Source organism: Henckelia pumila, chromosome 2 (genome assembly GCF_033568475.1).
Source record: "Henckelia pumila isolate YLH828 chromosome 2, ASM3356847v2, whole genome shotgun sequence".
Lineage (NCBI taxonomy): Eukaryota > Viridiplantae > Streptophyta > Magnoliopsida > Lamiales > Gesneriaceae > Henckelia > Henckelia pumila.
In genome coordinates, this window is record NC_133121.1 from 200,332,787 (window position 1) to 200,345,369 (window position 12,583).

Here is a 12,583-nt window from a genome sequence, read left to right on the forward strand (position 1 = left end):
CCCTATTTTAAAGACATGCATATCATTCGTTTGATTTGATTTTGTTGTTTTGAAAGCATGTTGTTGAGATATTACATGTATTACTTGTTATGTTTCTTTTACAGGGAATATCTTCTCACCAGAGTTATCCGGCTGTTGCTTTGTTTTGTATGTGTACTTGGCAACAGGTGGGGCAAGATCAACTCAGAGGCAGCATGCTAGGGGTTGAGTTGAGTAGAAGTGAGACTAGGTTTAGAAGTCGAATTCAGCATGTCAATCTAGTTTATGTTTTGAAGCGAGTTTAGAACTCTAGCTTGGATTGAAGGTTGTCGTTGCATGTGGTTCGAATTTGTTATGTTTTGTATTCAAACTCGTTTGTATTTCGGAGTTGTATAACTTGGAACGAAGCATGTTTAGAACTTCTATCTATCGAGACTTTATGTTGATCTTAGGTTTATTATGTAAGCATGCTTTGGTATTGATGTTTGACATTGCATGTTTTTTTTCCACAACCCGTATTTTTTATGGATTGAATGCATGTCGTAAGCGAGCTCGGGAATTTTTTTTATGCATGAGAATTTTTTCCCAGGCTTCCCGCGCGCACGCGGGATTGCACCTCGCGCAAGCGCCAGAAGCAATCCCAGGAGCTCTGGTTTGTTAGTCCGCGCGTGAGCGAGATTGGTATCTCGCGCGGGCGCGAGCCTTCAGCTTTGTTGTTGGAGGTGAAGCCTGCGCGCGCGCGAGATGTTTATCTCGCGCGAGCGCAAGGCATTTCTAAAAAAAATATTAAAGAATGTATTTCTTATGACTTATTTAATGTTTAATCCGAGATTAGATTTTTAGAACCGAGGTCTCACATTAAGTGGTATAAGAGCGATAAGTTCTTGGTTGAACTAGAAGTTAGCGGGGTAGATCGAGTCCGCATGATTTGATTCTCGCATGTGATTGAATTCTTTAAATGATTATTTAAACGTCATGCAAGAATGTTTTATTATTCCATGAACTATTTGAATTGTAGGACTATGTGATTTAAATATTAAAGCATGATATATATTAGAATTGCGGATTTAATTATTCCTGATATGGAATGAGATTTTTGAACAGAGATTAAGGACACGAGATTGTTGAATTGAACAGCTTTGTTCTGCGACTGAAAGAATGGATGTCACTTCGACTCCGATGGAAGCACTCTTGTTGAGATTTCAGTCGTTCAACCCACCAACTCTGACGAGTAATGAGAATGCTGTGGAGTGCAAGAATTTGATAGAAGAAATCGATCAGTTGTTTAATTCTCTTGACTACACCGATGAGCATTGAATTCGGTTAGTGGTGTACCAACTTCAGGGGATGGCCAAAGGTTGGTGGATTTAAAGGAAGAAATCCTTGGAGAATCAAGGTATGATTGTTTCTTGGAGTTTATTTAAAGCAGAATTTCTTCGGTAGATTCCCTTCCAACAACCGACTGGTTATTGAGGAAGTAATACGAGGGATCATTTGCAACCAAGAGGAAAACAATTCAAGAAGTCTGGGAGCAGTTCTTCTAGCTCAAGCGGATCCCAACAGTTTGGTTCAGGACAAAGTTCTGGATCTTCCGGTTTATCTTGCAGCAATTGTGGAGGTCGACACCTCAGCGAGCACTCTCTTGGAATTTATGGTAGTTGCAATATCTGCCATCAAACCGGACACTACGCGAGGAGATGTCCTCAGCGTGATACCGTTGGATCTCGGTCAGGACGTTCTTTTAGACCGATAGTTCAATAGGGGCGACTAGTTTCTGTGGTCCATTCCTTTCAGCCGCCGCAACAGAATCTTCAAGGAGGTTATCCGAATTTGAATCAACCTCCGATTCAACAGACTTTAGTCTTTTCCCTTAATGAAGATCTGCAGACTCTGGCTGCACTTGGAGATGATAAGACAGGTAGTATTTCGAAATTTTAAGTTTTTTGCCTATTGAATGTTAGATATTGGAACTTTCCATACCTTATTACTCGAGGAATCTAGCTTGATGTCTTCCCTTTTGTTGAACATTTGGGGTTAATTTAGTAGCAAATCTTGTTTTGAATGGGAATAAGTTTGAACTGGGCAGCTGATACTTAGGTTATCGGATTTTAAGTTATTATCCGTTGAGCTGTTTAACCAAGTACCGGGCAACAAATGATTATTTTCAGAAAGTTTCTAGATTCAGATATGATTCGTTAGACGAGAGGAAATCCTCCAATAAGACTCTTTGATTCGAAGTTTCTTTTGATAGTTGTTCTGTAGAATGACCGTTTATTACAGATTGTGCGGAGGAATTTGTTTGTTAGCAGAGGGTATCCTAAATTTAACCCGATCTGGTTGATACAAGAGTGGTTATAGAAATTGCAGACTAGGATATAGCTGGATGGGCTTCCGGTTTTGATTTAAATTCGTTAGATTGACTTTAGCTTGAATTGAAATCAGAGTATCATCTTCCTAAGATCGGACTCAGAATAAGGTATGTCGCTTGAACTGTGTATTGCCGTTGGTTTGGCAGACGCTCCTGCAGTGCTTATGAATTTTAGGAGCCGGATCTTACAGAGATATTGGAATGAAATTTTGACGATTATTATCAATGAAATTCTTGTCCGTTGAAGAGTCGTACTGATCTTTCAGAGTTTGAGAGTTGTTTTCAGATTTGCATGCCGAGCAGCGTTATGTTTTTCTCTTTCGACGTCTAAATTCAGATTGGATCGACTTGTCCTTACTCGATCATATTATCTGGAGGCGGAATTCGGTTGATCACCTCAAGACCGGAGCCGATATGAAATAATCTAGAGTGACGTCCTTACCTAGAATTTGAAGATTTTTGGTTTATCAAGTTCTATCGTAGACTCTTCAAGGGATTCGTATCGATTGTAAGGCCGATTACTCAAGCAGAATATGTTCTTCTGTTTGGACTTAATCTTATGAGACCAGTTCTTATTGTTTGAAGAAGAGATTGATCAGCGCTTCAGTATTCTTTATTCCTTTTGTACTGATGATATTGAAGTACATTGAAATTCTTCTTATTGTGATTTGAGGTATTTCCTTGTTCAGAAGAATCACTTATAACATGAGCATCGAAACAGCTGAAGATGCTCGAGACTCAATGTCTGATTCTGGATTTTGAGCTCGTAGCGATCTTATCGATTAGTAGATCTGGTATCTATTTTCTTACGAGGAGATTTCCTTAATCTTCCTGATCATAGAAGCTATAGTACTTGTGAGACCTCGGTTCCAAACAACTAATCTCGGGATTAAACAACAATAAGGCATAAAATAACCAAAGGTTAAAAGCAATAAAGACTTTTTTTTTTGAAATAGTGCCTCGCTCGATCGATAAGATCTTACCGATCGAGCGAGCCAAAAACTTAAAAGGTTCTGCCCGAGAAAACCAGCCCTCGCTCGATCCGCAAGATCTTGCGGATCGAGCGAGCCACAAAATTTCAAAACAAAAACTGCATCAAAATGCCCTCGCTCGATCCGCAACATATTGCCGATCGAGCGGCGACAGAAACAGAGTCAAAAACAGCAGAATTTCATGTTAGAAACTTGAGTCCGATATCAACAAAATATAATCATGCATTACAATCCCAAACTCTCCAATTAATGCATGAAGTACTGGAGTTATACAATCGCTCCAAATATAGAATATGTGATGATAACATGTCGACAAGGCTCGCATAATCAATTCAACATAAAAACGAAGTTTGATAACTAAACATGTTCTAACACATCCAAACATGCATAATACATTACAAGGTAGTTCTAGAGTTATACAATCTCAAACTAATAGAACATGCATCAATCTAAGTTCCATAACCGATACAAAATGGGTTCGAATAAAATCTACGTTAGATTACATATTCGACTTCTAAAATAACAAGGCCTCACGTCTATCATCTCAACCACCTAGCCATGCTGCCTCTGACTCGATCCTGCCCCACCTGTTGCCAAACACACATACAAAGACAAGACAACAGCCGGATAATCCGGTGAGAATATAATTCCCAGCAAAAGAGACAAACATGCATATCATAAAAACATCTCAAACGAAATGCATCAACTTCCAGATATTCAATTAACAACCATGCAATTCCAAAAGCATATATAAACTCAATTCAGATGCATAAATGCAATGCATGTCTTTAAATCTGGGATTATCAAGTCGGATAATCAAAAGAGTTGCTGCTTTTGCTTTTGGGATCCCGAGGATGAGATCACGTAAACAACTCACCGACTCTCCCGATCGAGGTGGTGCTACGTATCTCCTTCCTCTTGACTTTGATGCGACTATAAGGAGTATGCTAGCACTAGGTGAAACGGCTACACCCAGGCCACTCACAATATAATCCCCAAAACTTCTATCATAAAAGGGTCGTCCTGCCCGCTGCTCAAATCAAGGATTCTTAGTTCAATATGAATGCAATGCAAAACATAACTCAAATAACTCAAATAATCAAATAACATGCAAGTACGTGATTTTTCCGGAACACTCAAATCAAGTCGGATTCGAGTCACACGTTCCATTCCAGTCTAAGTCATCTTATACCTCTTTTCAACAAAGTCGATGCTCCAAACCTGAAAACAACAACGATTCCTCAAACAAGATTCAATCAAACTTTCTCAATCGATAATAAGAGAATCGATACTATACCGGCTCCAATCTCCAAGTTGCACCAAGCTGCAATCTCGCAACTCCACTAGCCTCAAATCAATCTGTACAAGAATTAATAAGGCTCGAGATTAACATACAACTCAATTGAAGGCTTGGCTCCAACAATTCGAACCAATAGATAATCCAAAACTCAAACCGATGGCATAACGGCTATAATCTGATCAAACCGGAAACGCAGACAGTATAATATCAATCCAAACAACTCTTATCAATCATCATTCAAGCAAAACAATCCAATTCCAACAAATCACAAAACTCATTTTTTCGAAAATCCCTTCTAAAATTCATAACAATTCCGAACGACGCTCTATTTCAAAACCTACAGAGAATAAACGATCAGAACTCTGCCAAGAACAAAATACTAGCAACTCAATCGATTCTAACGACATCCCAAAACTAGAATGTATTTGATCGGAGAAATACTTACGATAGAACGAAGCTCTCTCAGCCGTGATCGCTAATCTGCCTTCAGAAATAAATTCCAACGGACGGATCGAGCTCGGGGAGAAATCTAAAAGCTTGGAAAGGGTTTTGGGCGTTCAACAATGGGGGAGGCGTGAGGAGGAAGAAGGGAATGAGGAAGAAAAGTAAATCTCAAGCTTAAATATCTAACAATTCCAGTATTTTCATTTTAGTCCCTGAAAAATCCAAAATTTGCAAAAAGGACCCTGATCAAAATCAAGTAGGCTCCTGAACTCTGGAATATCCGATTATCTCAAATAAAGTCAATTAAGATAAAATCGGGACGTTACAACTGGTTTCATCGTACAAACCAGGTATGAGAAAGAGAAGATGATTAGAGGTAATGAGGAATTTCCGATTGGAAATCCTTTCTATCCGGAATAATTGAATGCAGCAGCTGTTGCTTTGAGCCAAAAGATCTATGCTTATTTTATCTACTTTCGGTATATTGTTGTGATCTTTGATTGCTGCACTTATGATCAGAGTTTGAAGCAGATAGGAGGTCTATCAAAACCTTGCTTTCGAGCCGGATTAGAATTGTTTGAGAAGATCAAGATCGATCAGAGATTTGATTCGATTTTTCAGTATTCGTTGAAGAAAGGTCATAACTGAACCCTTCGGAGATTTAGGTTCATGTAGATGCTTTATTTGTGTTTAAGCATTTTGTTGTGCCTGATGTTTCTGATGGAGACATCGTATCTTGAGATTGGCACATTGCAGTCTTTTCAGTATTCTTTCAGATGATTGAAAGGTATAGGATGATCACAGAGTCAGTTTTGGTTTTAGCAGATGAAGAACAATGTTAGAGGTATGTTCTTCTGATGTTCTGAACTGTATGCAGTTGATAGCAGAGAGAGAACGACCCGACGGCTGTTATACAGTTTATTCTGGTTCAGAATGGGATTTAGATCTTGTTTCTGATGGATTTTTCAGGAAAATTCTTTGAGCAGTCTGAGTTTGAGGTACTACCTTTTTAAGATTGATCGGTTGATGAAAGATGCTTCTGTATTCCTTACAGAATGATTCTCAGACTTAATCAAATGCAGAATTTCGTACCTGGATCGGAAAGATCAAATATTTCTGAAGATTTCGACTTTCAGTAAGATTTATCAGAGATGAGAAGAGAGAGAAACAGTCTATGAGATTGTTTGAATCTCACCAGAGTTTGAAGATGATAGGCGATTTAGCCTACAGGCTTGTTTGGTTACGTCTCCTTCTGGTTTTAACGAAGTGCTTTTCCGTCTTTCGATGCGGATTATCACCAAATTCTCGTTGTTGAATTACCAGACCGTTGATAATTCAATTCTAGAGGTGAGTGAATAATAATGGAGGCTTCAAGAATAATGAATATGAGCCAACAAGATAACAAATTTCGTGATCACTCATCCATGGGTAATGACATCATACCCAAACAATCAAAGCGCAATCAAGAGCAATCAGTGTGACTTCAATCGAGAAAAATCCACACAAGTCAATAATCAAGGAACAACGGTCCCAAGGCATATTCAGATGTCAACCACACAACATAACTAGATCTCCATAAAATAAAAATGTAACTCACCCACATCAGCATGTGGATCTAGAACCGGAGGAAAAACTTTAAGAAATGTGAAATGCGAACAAGATTTTATTAAAAAGTTCAACCAATGTCAAAGTAGCAGAATACAACATTGATTGATGTCATACAAACCCATAAATGCACAAAGGACGCGCAAAGAGGTTTCGGATATTCGAAAGTATATGTTGCAATGGATACGAGCACAAAAGAAGAAAAGGAAATATTAATCTGAATAATAATTCATATAATCAAAAGGCTCATTCGTAACTGATTCACTATTGTCCAAAAATCATAATTGTCCCTATAACAATAGTAAAACTCAAGCTATCCATAATATAATACAAAGTATGTACTCCCAAGACTCCGCACGAGTTTAGATTCATTAACTTAACTGTCAAAACACGCACCTATCAATTTCTAAACAAACTATTCACTTAGTTGAATCCGACTAAAATCCATTCATAAGAAAATAAATTACAACAATGACACAACAATTAATATCTCCTAATGCGCAATTTTAATATTTTTCGACAAACTCCTAAAATCTCATCAACAATTGTTAACACTACCTAATAACTCAAATAACTATCACGTACTGTCTAAAAGTGGAAGGGATATTGGTACACCAACCCCGCTTAACTTGAATTCGCATACTTTAAAAATAAACATTTAAATGGTACACTTTAAACTACTAAAGAAATTTTAAACAAAATAAACACTGAAATATACATATTTAAATAAATTAAAAATCTAATTTTTTTGAAAATATTTTTAAAATGCATGATATCAAAATATTTATAGTAGTAACTCAAATACGACCAACATATAAAATTCATTAAAACTTACAGACTTTGAGGCGAGACTTCTCGAGTTTCTTTCAACCGCCAGTAGGAACAACCCAAACCAAAATCATGCTCTGATACCAACTGAAACGACTCTAACCTCTACTTTAATTAATTAATAAAGAAAAATGCGGATTTTTAAAAAAAATTGTCATGACCCATCTGTTTCTACTAGTAATCACCTGTCTCTACTCAGCAAGTAAATAAATCAACACCAGACAGGAAATTAATACGATATGAACATGAATTTCCAAAAAAATACCAATCCCAAACGGAAGCGTAAAGATAATGAATGTAGTTAAATAATTTACATGCCATAAATTACAATCTATAAGTTCTTATATTTACATTCACCCAAAATACTAAAACAAAATGAAAGAGTTCAAAAATTTTACGTTTAAATAACTTCTGCGGAAGACTAGCATAGGTCGAAAAGATGTGTCGTGCTCGCATCGCAGTCCACTCGGGAATAATGTCCCTCGATATCAATGAAATTCTAACCTGTACCAAGCAAAGTAGTGAGCCTAAAAGCTCAACAAGTATAAACCATGAAATAACGAGGGTATAAAATACATGCATAATACTTAAAATATTAGTACATACATACCTTGAAACTTACTCGGAAAAGGTCTTAAAGGTGCAAGGAAAAAAGACTTGGAACTAAAAAGGAAGGTTGCATGAAATGTAATGAACTCACACCTTTAAACATAAAATTTCATAACTTTAACGGAAAATGAGACTTAGAACTATGAAGAAATCACATACAAAGAACTCATGTAACTTTACTCAAACTCACGCTATTAATCATGAACTTTACTCACACTTTTAAACATAACTTTCATATACTTAAACTTTAAACTTTCCTCTGTTCTTTCATAAACTTCAATCAAACTTTCCTCTGTGAATTTAGATCCTCGATTATGACCCTCTTTTATTTTGATAGATCAATGGATACAGTACTATGTCGGCAAGGAAGCCAAGATTTCTCTCGATCCCAAATTGCCCCTCTGTTGGTAAGGGAAGCCAAGATTTCTCTCAACCCATCCAAACCCGTCTGTTGGTAAGGGAAGCCAAGATTTCTCCCAGCCCGTCCAAACCCGTCTATTTTCACAATCAACTCACTTCATTCAAAAACTTTACTTTCGTTTACTTCAAACTTTTAACTTTACTCATGTTTTAAATTAAACTTTTGCTTGACTTGCGAACGCAAAGATCAAGCCCTCAACTTTTGCAAAACTCTATTCAAATCATAAGATGGAACATCAATTTATTATACACAATTCAAGGATGAAAAACACGATTTAAAACAAGGAAGGCAAGATGTTTAAGAGGCTGCCCCTAAGCTACTAATCACCCAAGTCACAAACCGAGCGATCAAACCGTAAATTTCATAACTTTACCCTTCCTTAACCAAATCAACTTTTGTTTGAACCGACACCCTTTATACATCCTAAAATAACCCAAGGACCAGGTTATAGCCTCAAAATATCAACCGAGCAATCCGATCAAAATAGATTTCCGGGCAGCCCCCAAATTTATCAAAATTTTGCACTAGCCACCCCAACTTGAAAAATTCCTAACTTGGTCAAAACTAACCCGATTTGCTCCGAGTTTGAACCAACACGACCACAAAGCCCTAAACTTAACTTAGGACCAGCCCCTAATCTGTCCAAGTCGACCAATCCCTAGCCTCAGCCCCCAACTCCAATGGCCATTTCTCAAATTGTCAACCCGCAAGCCCGCCTATGCTTCTATCTTCAACCTATTGGCTTCGTCACTTATCCTACTAAATTCCAACCCTCTTACGACATCCAAACCACTCATTAGACCTCAATTAACCCATGGTTCAAGACCTCCAACCGGAAACTAACTCTTCACTCCAACCGCTTGCCGTTACATCCATTACCTAGCTCAAAACCACAAGTCTAAACAACACGACCCCGGGCAGCCCTCATCTAAGCCTTTTAGCCATATTATGAACTTCCTGTAACACCATCAAAACCCCATAAACCAAGCCTAGGCAGCCCCTTATCATCAATCATCTGAAATTTTAAAAAATGGGTACAAACGGCCCAAGATCACAAGATCAATCATCTGAATTTTCTGAAATTTTCAGAAATATGCAAGAAACTTCAAGTTTCACCTCCTAAAACATCTCAAAACTCATTTTAACATCAAAGAACATACACATCACGAAATACTCAAGCATGCTACTGAAAATTCCTCAAAAATTTGAACTAAAAACAGGGCACGTGGATATACATTCTGAAATTTTGAAATTAACATGAAATCTCCAAGTCTCAACTCCAACCAAGCATTAGAACTAATTCTATCATAAAAAACATGTACCATTTTCGAAAGGCATCAAGACCCCCCCCCCCCCCCTACTGATTTTACATGAAATTCGAACCTAGGTCAAGAAAATTGGGGAAAAACGAAAAATAAACCCAAGAATACCAAGAAAAATATAATAGCCTTGCTTGTTGGCCAAAGAATCGGCCTATACTTGCCTTTGTCCCAACCAAGACAAGAAAATAGATGGAAACCTTGCTGAAATTTCGACCAACACAGCAACTAAGCCTCCTTGAGGTGTGCTCCGGCCGGTGAGAGTGGTGGACGGCGGCGGCAGCGTTCAAAAATGGAGGAGGAAGAAGAGCCGACGAGTTTCTCTTGGTGGAGGTCTTGGGGCTAGGGTTTTGATAAAATCTTGTTATGTAGTATATTTAGGGATATAAGTGTGTATGTATATGTGCATATATATATATATATATAAGTGTGTGTGTGTGTATTGAAAGTGCTACACAAAACTTATAAAAGTGTTAGTTCAAGTTTTACAACTTTAGCACCACTTAACTTTGCTCCTTTAAAATCCCTAAGTTGAAAATTTAAGAATTGAACTAAATAATTAAATTTCATTTTCCGGGTTTAAAAATACTAACTTTTGGAAAAAAAATTCAAAAATAAACTCAAAAATGCCTTAAAAGCGATTTTGGTCACCCGAAAGATCTCAAAAATAAAAACTTGCATTATTTTCCTAAAATCCTCACAAATATTGACTAGAGTCAAAACTCTAAGGGTTTTACCTCCAAAATCCACCTTCACCTCATGTCGGAACCGGAAGACACTGAACTCAAGAACCTCAAGGATAATTAACTTAATAATTAAACAAATAAAAATCTGAAAGAATTTAAACTCTAACTTAGAAATTAAAATAAATACTTAATTATTTTGATGTCATAGTGATAAGTAAAATATTAAAATAATAAACAGAGCGATTAAAATAATTTAAATAAATTAAATAAATGTATAAAAGTCATTTAAATAAATACACAAATGGGATTAAAAATATTTAAAACGAATTGGACAGTCAAAAGCAGCTAAATAAATAAGCTAGACATTTTAAATAATTTAAATAACTAACCGATAAACTTAAGTTATTTAAATAAATAAGTTGGACAATTAAAATCATTTAAATAAATAAACTTAAATAATTACAAGCATTAATTAAATAGTTAGTACAATAAAATCATTTGAATAAATTTGAATAAGTAATTAATATTTTATTAACACATAATTCAAGTAACGAATTTAAATCAATTAAACATAAAAATAATAATCATAATATTTATTTAATTTAATGCATGCGATTTAGTAGATTGGATTTTAGGTGCTACAGTACCAAACATAAATTATTTCTACATATTGGATTTAATCAAGAAAGAATTACCTACATTCACGATGAAATTCCCTATCATAATTATTAATATATTTCTAGAATTAACAATCCTATTTTTATTTAATAGTCCAATTATTTTTAATTGAATTTAATTAAACAAAAACGCATTCGCAACTATGAAATTTCAGCTTTCGCCTAAAATCGCACATTGAAATCAAATAATATTTCTAGTCGGTTTAACCATGTGTTAATTAATATTTTTGAAGCTATTTTAAATATCTTCTTTTTCAAGTCAAGATCGAACAACAAACATGCAATTAATTGGCCAGATTAAAAACAAAAAATCCGTGTAAATATTAATCAATAGACATAAAATATATCAAAACATCAATCAATCCAAAACATGAACAAAAATCGATAGTTTGAGTGTCTGACCCTATCATGGCCGCGGTCAAAGGACGACAACTCCATAATATCAAAAATAGACAAAAATCTCATGTTTGAATTCATGACAAATAAAATAGAAGAAGAAGAATTAGAAAATTCTCAGTGATGGTGCGCGGGTCTTGCTTGTGTTATTCAGTTCATCGCTCTTCAAGCCCTAGCCGTCGTTCCCAAAATCTGGCAAAAAGACCTCTTCAACTTGGTTCTTGTTTTCTTTAATATTATCCTTCCAAAAAGCACTATTTTCACCCAAAATCGGTGTTCAAATATTGCCCAAAATAATAGAGTTTCGAAATTTCTAAATTATGCGCGATCTATTTTTTTTTCAAATCTGCGACATGCACGGACCCCGGACTTGGGTCTGTGCATAGGTCCGTGTATTAAATTCAGGGCCAAAATTTTTACGAAGCTACACGGACCCTTATCAAGACCAGTGCACAGGGTTCGTGCATTAAACTGCACTCAAAAATCCATTTTCGAAGGTGCACAGACCCTCTTCCAGAAAGCGCACAGGGTCCGTGCCTTAAACTGCTCCGAAATTTTCTTGCTTTGACGGTGCATGGACTCTCGTCCAGAAATTGCACAGGGTCCGTGTATTGCTCTACTTAAATTTTCTTGGCTTCTTATGATTTTTATTTGTCTTCCGGCCAAGCTCCAACAAGTCATCGTAATGTTTGACTTCTTCTTCAATATTCAAACTTCTTCAATTTCAGTCAAACCTACAAACAAATGAAAATGTGACAATTTATGCGCAAAACTAGGAATAAAAACTCTATATAAGCACGAATACGACAAAATAAACTGCCAAATAAACTATAGGATTCATGCTTATCACATGCCTAAGTTTTTTATTAGTAGGTAATCACGGTGCGGGTCACTACAACAACAGTATTGGATTTATTGATGGTGATTGCACCATCTGTGATGACATACCACATGTCATC

The 12,583-nt window shown here is 36.3% G+C and overlaps 1 long non-coding RNA gene across 1 annotated transcript; it reads right to left on the bottom strand.

Moving 5' to 3' along the window:
- Positions 1–3,670: 3,670 nt before the first annotated feature.
- LOC140883659 (uncharacterized) lies at positions 3,671–9,598 on the bottom strand. The gene is made up of 4 exons (XR_012150440.1): positions 7,915–9,598; positions 4,637–4,698; positions 4,217–4,560; positions 3,671–3,926 (listed from the first exon to the last, which is right to left on the bottom strand). It is a non-coding gene; the product is annotated as an uncharacterized lncRNA (long non-coding RNA).
- Positions 9,599–12,583: the final 2,985 nt, after the last annotated feature.